This window comes from Vicia villosa, linkage group LG2 (genome assembly GCF_029867415.1).
Source record: "Vicia villosa cultivar HV-30 ecotype Madison, WI linkage group LG2, Vvil1.0, whole genome shotgun sequence".
NCBI classification, from domain to species: Eukaryota; Viridiplantae; Streptophyta; class Magnoliopsida; order Fabales; family Fabaceae; genus Vicia; species Vicia villosa.
The window spans coordinates 134,695,993-134,712,227 of NC_081181.1; the positions used below are offsets into that span (position 1 = coordinate 134,695,993).

Consider the following 16,235-nt stretch of genomic DNA (forward strand, 5'->3'; position numbering starts at 1 on the left):
AAAATATAATATTTTCATATCTTAATCCGTTTTTATTTTTAATAATTTAGAAAATTAATGTATTTCTAATAATATATTTTATTTTAAAATAAGGGATTTTGAATCAAAATAAAAATATGGCTCCAACATTTTAGTAGTATTATTAGTAATTTGTTACAATTTTTATTTACAAAGACACATATATCTATATATTATAAATCTTCATAAATTAGTCTATATATAATATCCTAATCAACATTAAATTTCATCTTATTACCATCATTATCAATGAAAATATTTTATAATTTCACCTATAGAAATCCCAAAACCCTAATCAAAATCTAAGTTTAATTCCCTATCTTATATGGGTGAAAATTGAAGACATAAAAGCAATAAAAAGAAATTTAGTAATAATTAATTTTAATATTATTATCAAAATTTTATAGTAATATTAATATTAGTATTTTTTGTATTCTAAAATAGTCAAATTTTCTACTTTTTGGGCGATATAGCTATTTTCGTAGAACATGTTTTTTTCAATATCAATATATTTTGATGTTAAAAGGAAATATGTGTTAAAATATATTATTATACTTGTAATACCCCGATTCTCCGACACAAGTTAATTATCATTTAATTGGTTAAGTGATGATTAGAAGGCATATTGATATTAGATTATATTAATCTAAGAAGGATTATTAGTAAGAGTTAGTGGAGTGGTTAGAATAAGATAGATTATTGGAATTGAACCAAGTGGCAAGGTGGTAATTTCCACTCAATTGGAGGGCTTAATGGACTTATGTATTGCTTGCATGTGGACATAATGGACATTGGACTTTAAGTGCATGAGCTTAAGTGTTGTTTGGCTTACACATCAGATTTTTATGGTTGAAGTGGAGCAATAGAAGCTTATGTTCTTCCTCATCACCTTCATTTTCGCAACCTTTTGGCAGCCCTCACTAAACTGATCATAACTCTCTGCTCACAGCTCCGATTGAGGTAATTCTTGAAGTTTTGGAAAGCTAACGAAATTATCTTCGATTTGGTATACTAATTCGCACTCATAGTTTATTTATTGATGGAGATAAGCGCGTTTGAAGTTGATCAATGGATGCTGAAAATAGGTGTAAAGTGGAATACGGGTTTGATGAATTTGGAGTTGAAGTTTTGGTCAAGTTAGGAGCTCAATTGCAGCATGTTCATCATCCAAAGCTCCATTGATGCAAGGTGAGTCTCTAGTTAGAGACTTGGGGTTTTGTGGGGAAATTGGAATTTGGGGAAAATTGGGGATTTGTGTGATAAAAATCATTGCATGTTTGTTTAATGGATAAAATATGTGTTCTTTGATGTGATTATATGTTGTAGAATGATGATACATGATGGAGTTTGAGTTTGGATCATTAGGGAACCTTAGGAATGTTTTAGGATGGTTTGGAACTGGTTTTATGCAGGAAAATACGTTTTTTGACTCTGCTTCAGTAGCAAATCGTTTTGCATGGGTTGTAAATCGATTTTCCTTCCTGAAAATGTCATTTTTGGGCTCTGCTACAGGTGTAAATCGATTGCAGTAAGATGCAAATCGATTGCTTACTGACAGGAAAATAGCTTTTATTGTTTTGATCATAACTTGAGTTTCGTAACTCGAAATGAAGCCCGGTCAGAAGCGTTGGAAAGGTCTTTTAATGATCTTTATGAATATGCTTAGATATAAAGCTTTTAATTGATTTAAAATTTATGGAAAATGGATGTTTAGTTACATGATGTCGGATTAACATTTATAGAATCAAGAATGGTATGTTTAATTCCCCAGAGTGCAGTTCCGTTCCATGTCGGGAACCGGAAGCCTCTTTGTTATGAGGCTAATGTGTGTCCATGTACGTTCTAAATAATTATATGGTTTGATTATGTTTAATATATTCCATGATCGAAACATATTTAACTCACATGTGACGAGTATGTACAAATGACATGATATTTATACGATGGATTTTGTCTAATATTATGTGCATATAATACAATGTAAATTGTTTTCCCGTCGTTCCGGTTGGACGTTCGGATGCTTGATTTTTGTGAACTTGCCTTGGTTGAATATGCGTGAATCGGAGTATAACCGTACTACTAGGATAGTAAATCCTGTTTACCCACTATGTGGATGCCCATTGGTAGCCCGTGTGGCGTTTGTGTTATGTATTATATACCATGGATGATTTGGCTTTATGCCTGTTGTATATACGTGTCTATATCCGTATATTTTGCGTTACCTGAGCTACTATTGCGGTGGAAGCAAGTGAGGGTCTTTAATGGCGTTTCCCACTTGGTAACTCACCTGCGTGATTAGTATGGTAAGTGGGTGATGCCACGTAGGCAATCACTGAATTACTTGCCTCTAGTAACGTCAATTAGACAGTGTTACTAGGCTTTCTCCCGGTGGGCTTGTACGTCGAAGAGAATGTATTGCACCTGTTTACTCACTTGCGTATAAAGGATGAATACCATTGCAGTGGAAGCAAGACCGGGGTCTTTAATGGCGTTTCCCACTTGGTAACTCACTGGCGTGCTTGGTGATGAGGTTGTAAATGCCACGTAGGCAATGGTACAACTTAACTCATCTCGGGTGGAATTCCATATAGGAATGACCCGAATTCATCGTGCGGTGTGCTTGTGCAAGTCTTTCGACATATATGTACTTGGATACTCATCGAGGGTACGTGGCAGAGGTAGCCTAGTTAGATGGGTATAACTCCTTGATTCCTCACATAAGGATGTGAGTTTGCATATTGTGAATTGTTGTTTTATTGAACGCCTCATTGGATAGTTAAGGGACTTCCAATTGTGGTGATACCCTTGTTTGTATTTGCACCTAAACGTGAGGCATAACCCCGGATTCTAGGTGAATCTTTTTATGATGCATGTACCTTGTAGAACCGAGCAAACCCTTAAGATAGGGAGGCTCACTGAGATTTAGTAATCTCACCCCAATCAACTTATTTTTTTTCCAGGTGCAGTTTAGTAGCGTTTGATCAGTAGCAGGTTTGGACTGAAGACTTGGAAGTGATGACGGCTCGGAGATCTCGTCTGATCTCATCTTCCCGCCGTGCAGATCCATCGAGGACACATTTTTTGTAATTCTTAATAGGATTTCATGTTGTATTTTATATGGATCTTTCTATAACTATCGCTTTTGTATGTACTCAATATCAATTTTAACGTTTCATGCATAATATACTAGTCAGTTATGTATGGGGTGTTACAGTTGGTATCAGAGCAGGTCGATTCTCGGCCGAGCCATGAGACATCACTAGCAATTCTTTTTCTCCTCTCAAGTGTGCGTTGCCAGCCTGATTTTACTGATATCTCATTCAGTTGTTGAACTTGATCAACTCATCGACTGAGTGTGAGACAGTAGGATTACGGTAGAGCCGCCACGAGGACTCGTAAACCTGTAGTGTCGAGAACCCAAGTAGAAAGGATCAGTTGGGTGGTGGATTGTATATGGAAGCTGGATTTATTGGACGACGTAAGTAGAAGGAATATTGGAGTTGTCAGGATTAAGAGGAGCATTTGACGCAAAGAAGTAATACCCGAACTGTCAAGGTGTGGATCGAGACAACTAGAACCCCCAGGATTTGGATGGGACAGAGTGAAACCTTCTCTAAGTCTTGGTAATAGCAAGGGAAAGTCCGGACAGGACTGAGAAAGGGCCTTGTAAGTGAGATTCTCCGAAGGTGTTGAGCTGGGATTTAGTAGGATTCAGTACTGATGATGCTGCCGGTGTTAAGTGCGACTGATGAGTTGATAGGACAGAATAACCTTTGGAAGTGTGGACACAAAAGTTAGACCTTTCTGATTGCGCTGGTACGGATAGTAATTGGATGGGTGAAGTATTAGATCCTGATTTAACTTGAAGTAACCTAAGCGAGAGTAGTTTCCTAGTGAAGGTTCGTGGAATATACGAACGTGGTAACTTACGATTGGGCGAGGCTTGAATACTCGGTCGATGGAAGAGGATGTGTATTTCTATTCTTATCATTTTATATTTAAGTTATAGAACTACGCTAGATGGAATATGAAATGATGTAGAAGCGTGAAATGCAGTAACCTAAGTTCTTGTTAGTTGTTGTTCGTCTGACCCCGAGTGAAGCCATAGAACTACGCTTGGCATTGGGCGTTCAGGCGAGTAAGAACTAAGATCTATCTGGAACGTCAATAGGATGATCGCAGTTGCGTTGGTTGTTAGGAACCATAGTATTCCTATCTGGACTGAATTATCCTTGGAATCTCATGCATGCGTGGGACGAGTGGGTACACGCACTGCATGGTAATCCGAAGTTGAACTTCAATCTTCGTGCTTGGCGTTTTGGCCTTCCGAATAAGTAACCTTGATGTGTAGCAATCTTAGGTTTTAGCATCCTAAGGAGTGTGATTCGAAAGACTTGAGGAACGATGAACCTATTGGAGGCCTGTTCAGACACTTGTCGGTTGTGACTTTAGGATACGCGTGGATATCGTTATACGCCACAGAGGTAGGTTACCTGGATACATGGTCTCGGAGTTGAACCACCATGTTGGTACTACCAGACGGGTATAATGCCACAGTATCGCTATCGTGCACAAGATGCGTGAGTCATCCTTTTTCCGACATGTGTGGGACAAAGGTGATCTGAAGCTCAAGGTAGAATTCTGATTTGGCACTCATGAGACACAGATCCAGACTCTCATAAGGTATGTAGGATAAGGATTCATACGTCGCGCTCGATAGTAGAGGAATAACTAGACAGGCGATGGTGAGATGGATCAAGATCCGATACTATGCTTATAGAGACTCTGAATGATCATGCTCGCGCAAGTTAGAGACAGATTATACCTTGCAAACGTTCTCGTTTCATGAAGTGTTAAGTTGGCAATTTTGCATGAGTGTCTAGAGTGGGACTCATGTGCGGTCATGATACCCTGGTCAGCATAGTGAGTGACTATCATGTATCATTGGCAACCGGTGATGGAATATGCAAATTGTATCTTGGAATAATTTTATGTGTGACGTATCTGGTAGAGTTTCTATAGATACTCTGAGTGAAGAAATGTCAATCTTGGTAAAGCATAGACATTTTTGGTTTGAGAACTTCTGAGGAGTTTATAAGAGAGATGTTCGAAATTCAAAGTACAATTTCTCGCATTGTGACTACACTCCGACCGTTGGAAGCACTGCAATGAAGGATGCAGCCGCCGAGGAAGTCAGTTTAATGCCAGATTCAGCGGTAGAGCAGACATTAGATGAATGTGTGGATGGAGTGTGGCTATGAGGGGATTGTTATATCAGTAAGTCTCACAAGTTATCAGAGGTGACTCTGCGCTAAGAGAATGAAGCCGTTTGGTTGGGAAGAAGCGATGCTAAACCGACGGAGTTATCGTAAGCTGCGAAGCGTTGGTGAAAGAATCATTATAACGGTTGAGTAACAAGACTTGTTGTAAGGAAAAAAAAACATATCAGTTGTACGCTGTGGAAATCAGTGACAAGGACGAACCCCTAAGTCAGTGGGTATTTGGGTTTCAATGTCCTGAGATCGAAAAGTGTGCCTAAGTTATGGTAGATGAACTAATATGGAATGGCAGAGTAAGTAGAAACTTGATTCTAGAGAGTACGCAACTTCGAGGAGTAGTAGTCGACAATGGATGTATATGGAGTTCTGCCACGTGTTGTAATTGGACAACTATGGATAAGGAATTATTGTGTATTAAAGGAAGCCAAGTGAATTATGGATATAACGTGACTCAGAGGATTTCAAGGTGTGTGACTTGTTGGAATCAGAGTAGCGCAAAGGATCAAGGAAGAATCAGATAAGTCTGAGGTAGGAACGAACAGACTATTTGTAGGATTTTATGTTGGAATGAAGGTATCTTCCTAAGGGAAATTGTCGAAGCGGCGTTTCGTTCATTCCAGTCTCTAAAGGATCACCATAACTCGAGAGGTGTTGTCAATGGGCCAGCTTGGGAATACATTTGGTGGAAGGTATGCGGTCCGAAGTTCGTAGGTCATCCGTTTAGCTTGTATGTCACAAGGGTTGGACTAAGTATTGTGACCGCTGAAATGTTGAAGACCAGTGAGGATTCTCAATTGGCGCAAGTTCTTCGTGGTTATGTCTTGTGCACTGTGAGCGTGCGTGAAGAGTTGGACAATGGTCGTCGGGTAGCGTTTGGAATTCACCGTTCATCGGTGGAACCTTGGGTGAAGTTGTGGAATGCTACAACATCATGGATTGCGGTAATGATTGATACATCTAGGACTGAGGTGAGAATCGATTAAGGAGGATCAGTTGTATAAGTAGAGGTAAACTTGGGACAACCGTCCTAAGACTTTGGGAACCGGAAGTTGAGACTAAGACATTTGGCTAACGCCTAATGACAATGTATGGACTCGAGTGGAGAAAAATTTGAAGTGTTATCGCAGAAGTGACGTTGTGGCAGTAATTCTCAAACGGGAAGTAATTCAAGGAGCTGAGTGGATCAGTAATGTTTGTCGAATGAGGGTGAGCATATTAGAGAATGAAATGAAGGATATCCAACATGAGTGGATTATTAGAGTTTCTGAAGTTCTAGGGATTCAGTGCAGAGCAGTGAAGGTCAAGGACCCTGGAAGGATCTTTCCCCAGATATGTCAAGATGAAGTATCTGGATAGACGTGTTGCTTGAGAGTCAAGGTTCTAACCATGCATAGTGGGACGCAGGTGTTTTGGCAGATTGTGTTTCTTCATATGGAATGACCCTCAGACAGAGTAATGAGATTATCTGAAGAGAAATGTAAGGAACATTTCATCCCCTGGTTGGTATAGATTTGGACACGTTGTTTCCGTGGTGACCGGAAAGAATTCGAGGACGAATTCAATTTAAGGGGGGGAGAATGTAATACCCCGATTCTCCGACACAAGTTAATTATCATTTAATTGGTTAAGTGATGATTAGAAGGCATATTGATATTAGATTATATTAATCTAAGAAGGATTATTAGTAAGAGTTAGTGGAGTGGTTAGAATAAGATAGATTATTGGAATTGAACCAAGTGGCAAGGTGGTAATTTCCACTCAATTGGAGGGCTTAATGGACTTATGTATTGCTTGCATGTGGACATAATGGACATTGGACTTTAAGTGCATGAGCTTAAGTGTTGTTTGGCTTACACATCAGATTTTTATGGTTGAAGTGGAGCAAGAGAAGCTTATGTTCTTCCTCATCACCTTCATTTTCGCAACCTTTTGGCAGCCCTCACTAAACTGATCATAACTCTCTGCTCACAGCTCCGATTGAGGTAATTCTTTAAGTTTTGGAAAGCTAACGAAATTATCTTCGATTTGGTATACTAATTCGCACTCATAGCTTGTTTATTGATGGAGATAAGCGCATTTGAAGTTGATCAATGGATGCTGAAAATAGGTGTAAAGTGGAATACGGGTTTGATGAATTTGGAGTTGAAGTTTTGGTCAAGTTAGGAGCTCAATTGCAGCATGTTCATCATCCAAAGCTCCATTGATGCAAGGTGAGTCTCTAGTTAGAGACTTGGGGTTTTGTGGGGAAATTGGAATTTGGGGAAAATTGGGGATTTGTGTGATAAAAATCATTGCATGTTTGTTTAATGGATAAAGTATGTGTTCTTTGATGTGATTATATGTTGTAGAATGATGATACATGATGGAGTTCGAATTTGGATCATTAGGGAACCTTAGGAATGTTTTAGGATGGTTTGGAACTGGTTTTATGCAGGAAAATACGTTTTTTGACTCTGCTTCAGTAGCAAATCGATTTGCATGGGTTGTAAATCGATTTTCCTTCCTGAAAATGTCATTTTTGGGCTCTGCTACAGGTGTAAATCGAATGCAGTAAGATGCAAATCGATTGCTTACTGACAGGAAAATAGCTTTTATTGTTTTGATCATAACTTGAGTTTCGTAACTCGAAATGAAGCCCGGTCAGAAGCGTTGGAAAGGTCTTTTAATGATCTTTATGAATATGCTTAGATATAAAGCTTTTAATTGATTTAAAATTTATGGAAAATGGATGTTTAGTTACATGATGTCGGATTAACATTTATAGAATCAAGAATGGTATGTTTAATTCCCCAGAGTGCAGTTCCGTTCCATGTCGGGAACCGGAAGCCTCTTTGTTATGAGACTAATGTGTGTCCATGTACGTTCTAAATAATTATATGGTTTGATTATGTTTAATATATTCCATGATCGAAACATATTTAACTCACATGTGACGAGTATGTACAAATGACATGATATTTATACGATGGATTTTGTCTAATATTATGTGCATATAATACAATGTAAATTGTTTTCCCGTCGTTCCGGTTGGACGTTCGGATGCTTGATTTTTGTGAACTTGCCTTGGTGGAATATGTGTGAATCGGAGTATAACCGTACTACTAGGATAGTAAATCCTGTTTACCCACTATGTGGATGCCCATTGGTAGCCCGTGTGGCGTTTGTGTTATGTATTATATACCATGGATGATTTGGCTTTATGCCTGTTGTATATACGTGTCTATATCCGTATATTTTGCGTTACCTGAGCTACTATTGCGGTGGAAGCAAGTGAGGGTCTTTAATGGCGTTTCCCACTTGGTAACTCACCTGCGTGATTAGTATGGTAAGTGGGTGATGCCACGTAGGCAATCACTGAATTACTTGCCTCTAGTAACGTCAATTAGACAGTGTTACTAGGCTTTCTCCCGGTGGGCTTGTACGTCGAAGAGAATGTATTGCACCTGTTTACTCACTTGCGTATAAAGGATGAATACCATTGCAGTGGAAGCAAGACCGGGGTCTTTAATGGCGTTTCCCACTTGGTAACTCACTGGCGTGCTTGGTGATGAGGTTGTAAATGCCACGTAGGCAATGGTACAACTTAACTCATCTCGGGTGGAATTCCATATAGGAATGACCCGAATTCATCGTGCGGTGTGCTTGTGCAAGTCTTTCGACATATATGTACTTGGATACTCATCGAGGGTACGTGGCAGAGGTAGCCTAGTTAGATGGGTATAACTCCTTGATTCCTCACATAAGGATGTGAGTTTGCATATTGTGAATTGTTGTTTTATTGAACGCCTCATTGGATAGTTAAGGGACTTCCAATTGTGGTGATACCCTTGTTTGTATTTGCACCTAAACGTGAGGCATAACCCCGGATTCTAGGTGAATCTTTTTATGATGCATGTACCTTGTAGAACCGAGCAAACCCTTAAGATAGGGAGGCTCACTGAGATTTAGTAATCTCACCCCAATCAACTTATTTTTTTTTCAGGTGCAGTTTAGTAGCGTTTGATCAGTAGCAGGTTTGGACTGAAGACTTGGAAGTGATGACGGCTCGGAGATCTCGTCTGATCTCATCTTCCCGCCGTGCAGATCCATCGAAGACACATTTTTTGTAATTCTTAATAGGATTTCATGTTGTATTTTATATGGATCTTTCTATAACTATGGCTTTTGTATGTACTCAATATCAATTTTAACGTTTCATGCATAATATACTAGTCAGTTATGTATGAGGTGTTACAGTTGGTATCAGAGCAGGTTGATTCTCGGCCGAGCCATGAGACATCACTAGCAATTCTTTTTCTCCTCTCAAGTGTGCGTTGCCAGCCTGATTTTACTGATATCTCATTCAGTTGTTGAACTTGATCAACTCATCGACTGAGTGTGAGACAGTAGGATTACGGTAGAGCCGCCACGAGGACTCGTAAACCTGTAGTGTCGAGAACCCAAGTAGAAAGGATCAGTTGGGTGGTGGATTGTATATGGAAGCTGTATTTATTGGACGACGTAAGTAGAAGGAATATTGGAGTTGTCAGGATTAAGAGGAGCATTTGACGCAAAAAAGTAATACCCGAACTGTCAAGGTGTGGATCGAGACAACTAGAACCCCCAGGATTTGGATGGGACAGAGTGAAACCTTCTCTAAGTCTTGGTAATAGCAAGGGAAAGTCCGGACAGGACTGAGAAAGGGCCTTGTAAGTGAGATTCTCCGAAGGTGTTTGTCATACCCCAATTTTTGACCTAAGATACCACCCCATATCATTTGCATATGCATCTCTAACAAACTGCATAGCTTGTGTTTGTTACTTGTGACTCAGCAGGATTTAATCAGGAAATCACTCATCAGTACAAGTAACAATCAATTAGGGTTTTGTTCTCCCTTCATCTCAAAAGAACTATCTTCATCAACAACCAACATTTGGTCCCCAGAGATTCACTTCAACAAACTCAACAGCTTTGAATCGACTGAATTAGGGTTTTGACTGAAGATAGCATACTCCTGACTTTTGCCCACGATTTGACCTAAAGACTTGGGACATGACCTCAAGACCCCAAGTGCATCATTTTGACCTAATCCATTGGCTCAGAACATCTCTTACACAAAGATTGATCAGACAAATCCTCAGAATTAGGGTTTTGAACTATCAGGGACTGAAATCAGGGATCACATTTGGGAAACCCTAAAAATCCCCAGGAAGTCAATCAAAGGTTTCAATCATCTTCAAATAATCCCTATGACAATATACAATGGAAATTGTACCTCAATTCAAGATCCACAGTCATCAATTTCATCTGGTTGACAATTAGGGTTTTTGACCTGATTCACTGAACAACTGACTTTTTAATCAGGACATGGTGTCATAACTCAAACTATGGCTCAATATCCTCTAATGCTTCAATGTGATCCATTCATACCATTCATTTGGTGAGGATAGCCTACTTCATTTGAAATCTCCAGAAACACGATTCGTTTGAAAAAGTCCACTGTATAAGATCACCATTGACTTTTGGGGAATTTTGGTCAACCATGACTTTTGAAGTTTTAAATCATCAATATATGATATGAGAAGTCATTTGATCAAGGAAAATCAAGAAAATCAATCAAGAATCAAAAGTCAAAAGTTTGACTTTTCATACTTAGAAAAATTTCTAAGTGTTTTTCAATGGTTTTTCCCAAACTTTGGAAGGGAATAACTCAAAATTTCACCTACAAACTGAAAAACACTTCCAACATGAAAGTTGTAGATTTTGATCCAATAAACAACTTTGACACATATAAATTTTTTCCATAAGATCAACCATTTAAGAGATATGGTGCTTCAAAGTTGGTATCTTTGGAAAATTTCACTTAAAACTTCATTTTCTTCAAAGTTCATGGATCTTTTTCATCCACTTCCTTAAAGATCTTGAAGAAACTTTCAACTAGGGTTTTGAAGTGTGTCATATGAGCTTTCCAAAATGTCCAAGAGCATGAAAAAATTTGAAGTGTAGCTATGGTTTTGAATTTTGACATTAGTGAACTTTTCACTTGAAATTTCATGCCATTTTCACTAAGTTATGAGCCAATTTGCCAAATGATCCAAATAATGATGCATAGAGGCAATAATTGGAGATATTTTTCTGATTTGAGATCAGAATAGAAGAGGATAAGAAGCTTGAGTTTTAACCATGGTTTGGTCACTTTAACCATTTTGCATTAAATGTAAAAGATTCCTTTTTATCTCTTAAGCCAAATCATCATTCTTGAATCAACTTGCAAGGGCTTTGAGTTCAGAATCCTTGGCCTATAAATAGAGGTTCAAATCATCTTCAAACTCACACCAAAACCTCATAAACATAGGTTTTCTCTTCCTTTCTTAGAATGCAAGTTTCATGGTTTTCAAAAGAGGTAAAATTCTCAACCTCTAAATCTTTGAAGTTCTAAGTAAAGTGATGCTTCCAACACTTCCCAAATATCATATGGATGTTGTTTGAACCTTTGAAACCTTCCAAAAACATCAAAAACTCAGAATCACTACCTCACTTCCCAAATATGCATAACACTAGCCTTATCATGCCAAAATCAAATCCAGGCCAATTCTGTCCAAGCTAATCATCCAAACACATTCCATATACCATATATGAACTGTTCCAACCATCATACATGATCTGAAACACCAAAATCACTAAGCTTGATCCTCACTTGAACCATACTGCAGATCGAGTACCATGGATTGATCAAGAGGTTTTCAAATTGTTCCAGGCATCCAAACATGTTCCATAAGGTCCACTGAAGGTGTTCAGATCAAGAAACAACATCTGGAATCCCTCATTTGCAGAATTCGATTTCCAGTTTTGCCATTTTTAAGGTAAGCCCTCTTGAACTTCAAACTCATACATACACGCATCATAAATGAAATATTGCTTTTCCATCATGTTTCTGCATACATATGGATCATTAACCCTCAATCAATTGCATCATAACTTGCACATACACGATTTCAGATTGAATCATAGAATTAGGGTTCTTCGTGTTCATCAGAAAATTAATGATCTTAGAGTGAAAATAAATGAAATTAAAGGTCACCATCATTTTCCTTGTGAAAAACCGAGTGAAATAGACCCTTTGATCGATCAAAACAACACAGATTTGAAGAAGTTCAAAATTCAGTTAGGGTTGTGTTCTTGGCGCGTTTTTTCGTTCAAAGAATTCAAATATTTGTTTTAAAATATAATGCATTGGAAGCGTATGAATAACAAGCTGCACGCGCAGCTCGCTTGGTTCATGTTTTGAGTAGTAAACACAAGGGCGTGGGTTCAAGCCCTTTGGAAGACAAAACCTTTTTTTTATCACTATTTTTCTCTATTTTCTTCACAAACTTCACCAATTAATTTAACCCATCAAATTAATTTATTTTCTCTTCATTTTTTACACACCTCTTATTTAATATACATATTTTGACAATATCAAAAAAAATCACAAAAAAAGATTTATTTAATATACTTTTAATTAGGTTTAAAATGATACATTTTTAATTGTTTTTAAATACTTTAAATATTGTTTTTTAATTTAATTTTCAAACCTAATCACTTGTAAATACTTTTGTGATCAAACCCTAATCACTTAGGTCTTAATTAAGCATTAAAACTTGTTTTAAACTTAATTAAGTTGATTTCTTTCATATTCAAATCGTTTTAAAACGAGCGATCGTGATTCTTTTCAAAACGATAAACCATTTCTTTTTGATTTTTCTTTTCTGATCAAATGATTTTCAAAATGAAGTGGGGCCTCTCGAATATTAGAGAGTGTAAGTCCCATTTCTTTTCTTTTTATACAGTCTTCAAAACAAATAAACTTTTCAAACAAATCTTCAAACAGTTTTTCAAAAGCGAAACCTCGCGTTCTGTTAACAAAACAATCAACCATGTTTTGTAAATAAAACACGGGCCTCCACGTAGGTATAAGTCCCAAGCCCTTTTGTACATACCCATTCCTGTACATGAAATTAGGTATTTCATTGTACACACACCTTCTCGATCAATTTGATTTTTAACTTTGAATAACAAACCAAAAATGAAGTTTTCTTTAAATCTTCCCAAAAAAATACCATGGGCCTCCATGTAGGTATAAGTCCCAAGCCCTTGTAAAAACCTGTTTACATAGCTTTGAATAAACTCAAGCGGACCTCTCCCCAAGTGTGAGTCCCGAGCCCCTGTGTATACAAATGGATCATGCTTACAGGTATATTTCCTTCATAAACTCCATTATATACACACACTTTGTCATATATATAATTGTTCATGTTTGTTCATATTTGTTCATACTTGTTCATGTTTGTTCATATGTGTGATATGTGTGCTTGTTCAACTTAGTATAACACTAGGTTCCCCATAGCCTCCTATTGGGCTTCGTGCAAAGAATCTCCACTAGTTTAGGTTAGGACATAGAGTATGGTTTCCCGGTGAAATCGCTCTAAGAGCTCAGACCAACTATACCATGCCTCCCCTTGGGCTTTGTACAAACGAGTGACCCTCCCATAGCCTCCTCTTGGGCTTACAATGCAAGGACCCTGGATTGTCCCTCCCATAGCCTCCTCTTGGGCTTACAATGCAAGGACCCTCGGACAACCTCCTCTTGGGCTTCGTACAAGGACCCACGGACTTCTTATAAGCATCCCCAATATCCAAAACAAATACCCTAGGAGATTAGACATTTATCATCTCTATGATAGGAGTATCTCTTCTATATCATCACAAACAATCAATTAATCAATCAAACTTTTTTGCCACAAGGCTGGCTAATCAATCAAACTTTTTTGCCACAAGGCTGGCTAATCAATCAAACCGTTTTGCCACCGTACTGGCTGATTAATCAAAGTTTTTGTCACAAGGCTGACTTCATTGAAACTTTTGCCACAAGGCTGGCTGATTAATCAAAGTTTTTGTCACAAGGCTGACTTCATTGAAACTTTTGCCACAAGGCTGGTTAAACAACAAAAACATCTTTATCATTCTAAGCACCCTAAGTGGCATGGCCCCGGGCTTATAATGAAAAGATTTTCAAACAAAAAACAAACAGATGTATGTGATGATATAGATTAGATACATCGAACATTTAGATGACATTTGTCTCTTATCCTTTGCTTCCACTAGCATAAGTGGGAACTACGATTGCTCTGACTTTCTCAACATCCCTTTGAGAATACGTAGGCACAAGGTCGTATCCTTGGCGAGCAAAACTTCTCTCTCAAACCACTCAAACCTTAGCACCCGTAGACCCCGAGCTACAGATGCTCTGATTCCCTCTAAGGGATATGTATGCAGAGGATCGCGATGATCTTTGCGAGCATAATCAAACAAACACCTTAGGTCCCACCTATTTCACAACAGAACCTCTCAATAACATGGAATGAAAAACAAAGCAAAGAAACCTATAGAGTACTATAGATACGTTGGGTGCTAATACCTTCCCTTCGTATAACCAAACCTCTTACCCAAGATCTCTCCCCCCACTTTTAGGTTATTGCAGCTTTTTTCCTTTTCCTCTTTTGGAAACAATAAAAAGTTTGGTCCGTACAAAAGAAAAATCATTTTTTTGAGCACTCGAGCCCAAAGAAGGCATCAGGTGTCTCATCCCGAAAAAAGACAAAGATTTTTCCCCGCGACAGAAAAATGACGACTTCACTGGGGACCATCTTTTTATTGTTTCCAAAGAAAGGGTTATTTCTATTTGTTTTATTTTTATTTTGTTCTTGTTTGGTTCTTTGGTTCTGTTACTTGTGTGGTTCTGTTACAAGTGATACATTATGGACAAATCCTAACCCGGATTAAGTACACATAAGAATTAGGTGGAGGGTATAGTCATGTGCAGGCGCACGTGAGAATCCTTCCGCTCAGTGGAGGTTCCTTGTTTGTAATATATGTTTAGCGAGTTAATTGCGAAGACATTATTGCTTTCATTGAACTGTAGAAGCTGAGTTGGCTGTAGAACCCCAACCCATCCTGGCCTTATTAGGTTGTGGTGCAGAAACTATTCAGGTGAAGACTTGGATTAGTTGTCATGCGGAGAACCACACTCAGACGAGTTTTTCTTGAGAATATTGCTGGCTCATGAGTTTAATTGTGGAAAGCCGGTAATATCCGAAAGAAAAATGTAGACTCTGACGTATCAGTAGAACATGTTTTGCAGGTGATTAACTAGAACTATCCCATGTTTGGTTCTCTGACCTCATGCTCGTGACGCTGGACCTTTGAACCTGTGTGTACCATGTTTGTGTTACCATGTTTGCGTTGCCATGTTTACAGTACCATGTCTGCGTTACCATGTTCGCTTTACCATGTTTGAATATGTGGCATCCATGCATCCACGCATTCATACATCCATAAAAAAATCTTTTTCCATAAAAACATGATTTTTTCAAACAATTAGAGAATTTTCTTTGCAAACATTATAGGATTAGGTTATGGAGTGGGTAAAAAGGCATACCAAGAGGTACGGTTTCAAAGAGCCTAATGTGGAAAGACTGAAAGAGTTAGCGTCTTTTGTACAAGATCCTTCTGATTTTAGGAAAAGCCATGGAAAGCTTTTGCCTATCTTGAACACTCATGTTGATGAAGGACTTCTCAAAACTCTGGTTCAGTTTTATGACCCCGTCTACCGGTGTTTTACCTTTCCAGACTATCAGTTGGTACCAACCTTGGAAGAATATGCCAATCTTTTGGGTATTCCTGTGTCTGACAAAATACCTTTCAATGGTTTGGAAGCCATTCCTAAGTCACCATTCATTGCAACAGGAACTCACTTGAAGAAATCTGAAATAGAGAGTAATTGGACTACCAAAGGAAACCTTCCAGGTTTGCCTTCACACTTCCTGGTAAAGAAAGCCTTTGATTTCATCGAAACTGGTAGCATGATAGCTTTTGAAGCTGTACTAGCCTTGCTCATCTATGGGTTGGTTCTGTTTC

General features: G+C 38.3%; 1 long non-coding RNA gene across 7 annotated transcripts; it reads left to right on the plus strand.

The window, feature by feature from the left end:
• The first annotated feature begins 606 nt into the window (after positions 1 to 606).
• Positions 607 to 12,743, plus strand: LOC131652187 (uncharacterized). Of its 7 annotated transcripts, none has more exons than XR_009298628.1 (4): positions 607 to 978; positions 1,069 to 7,279; positions 7,370 to 7,507; positions 9,280 to 12,743. It is a non-coding gene; the product is annotated as an uncharacterized LOC131652187 (long non-coding RNA). The 7 variants fall into 7 exon arrangements; XR_009298630.1 differs by lacking the exon at positions 9,280 to 12,743 and having other exon boundaries at positions 1,069 to 1,206; positions 2,979 to 7,279; positions 7,370 to 9,271; XR_009298632.1 differs by lacking the exon at positions 9,280 to 12,743 and having other exon boundaries at positions 1,104 to 1,206; positions 2,979 to 7,279; positions 7,370 to 9,271.
• Positions 12,744 to 16,235: the final 3,492 nt, after the last annotated feature.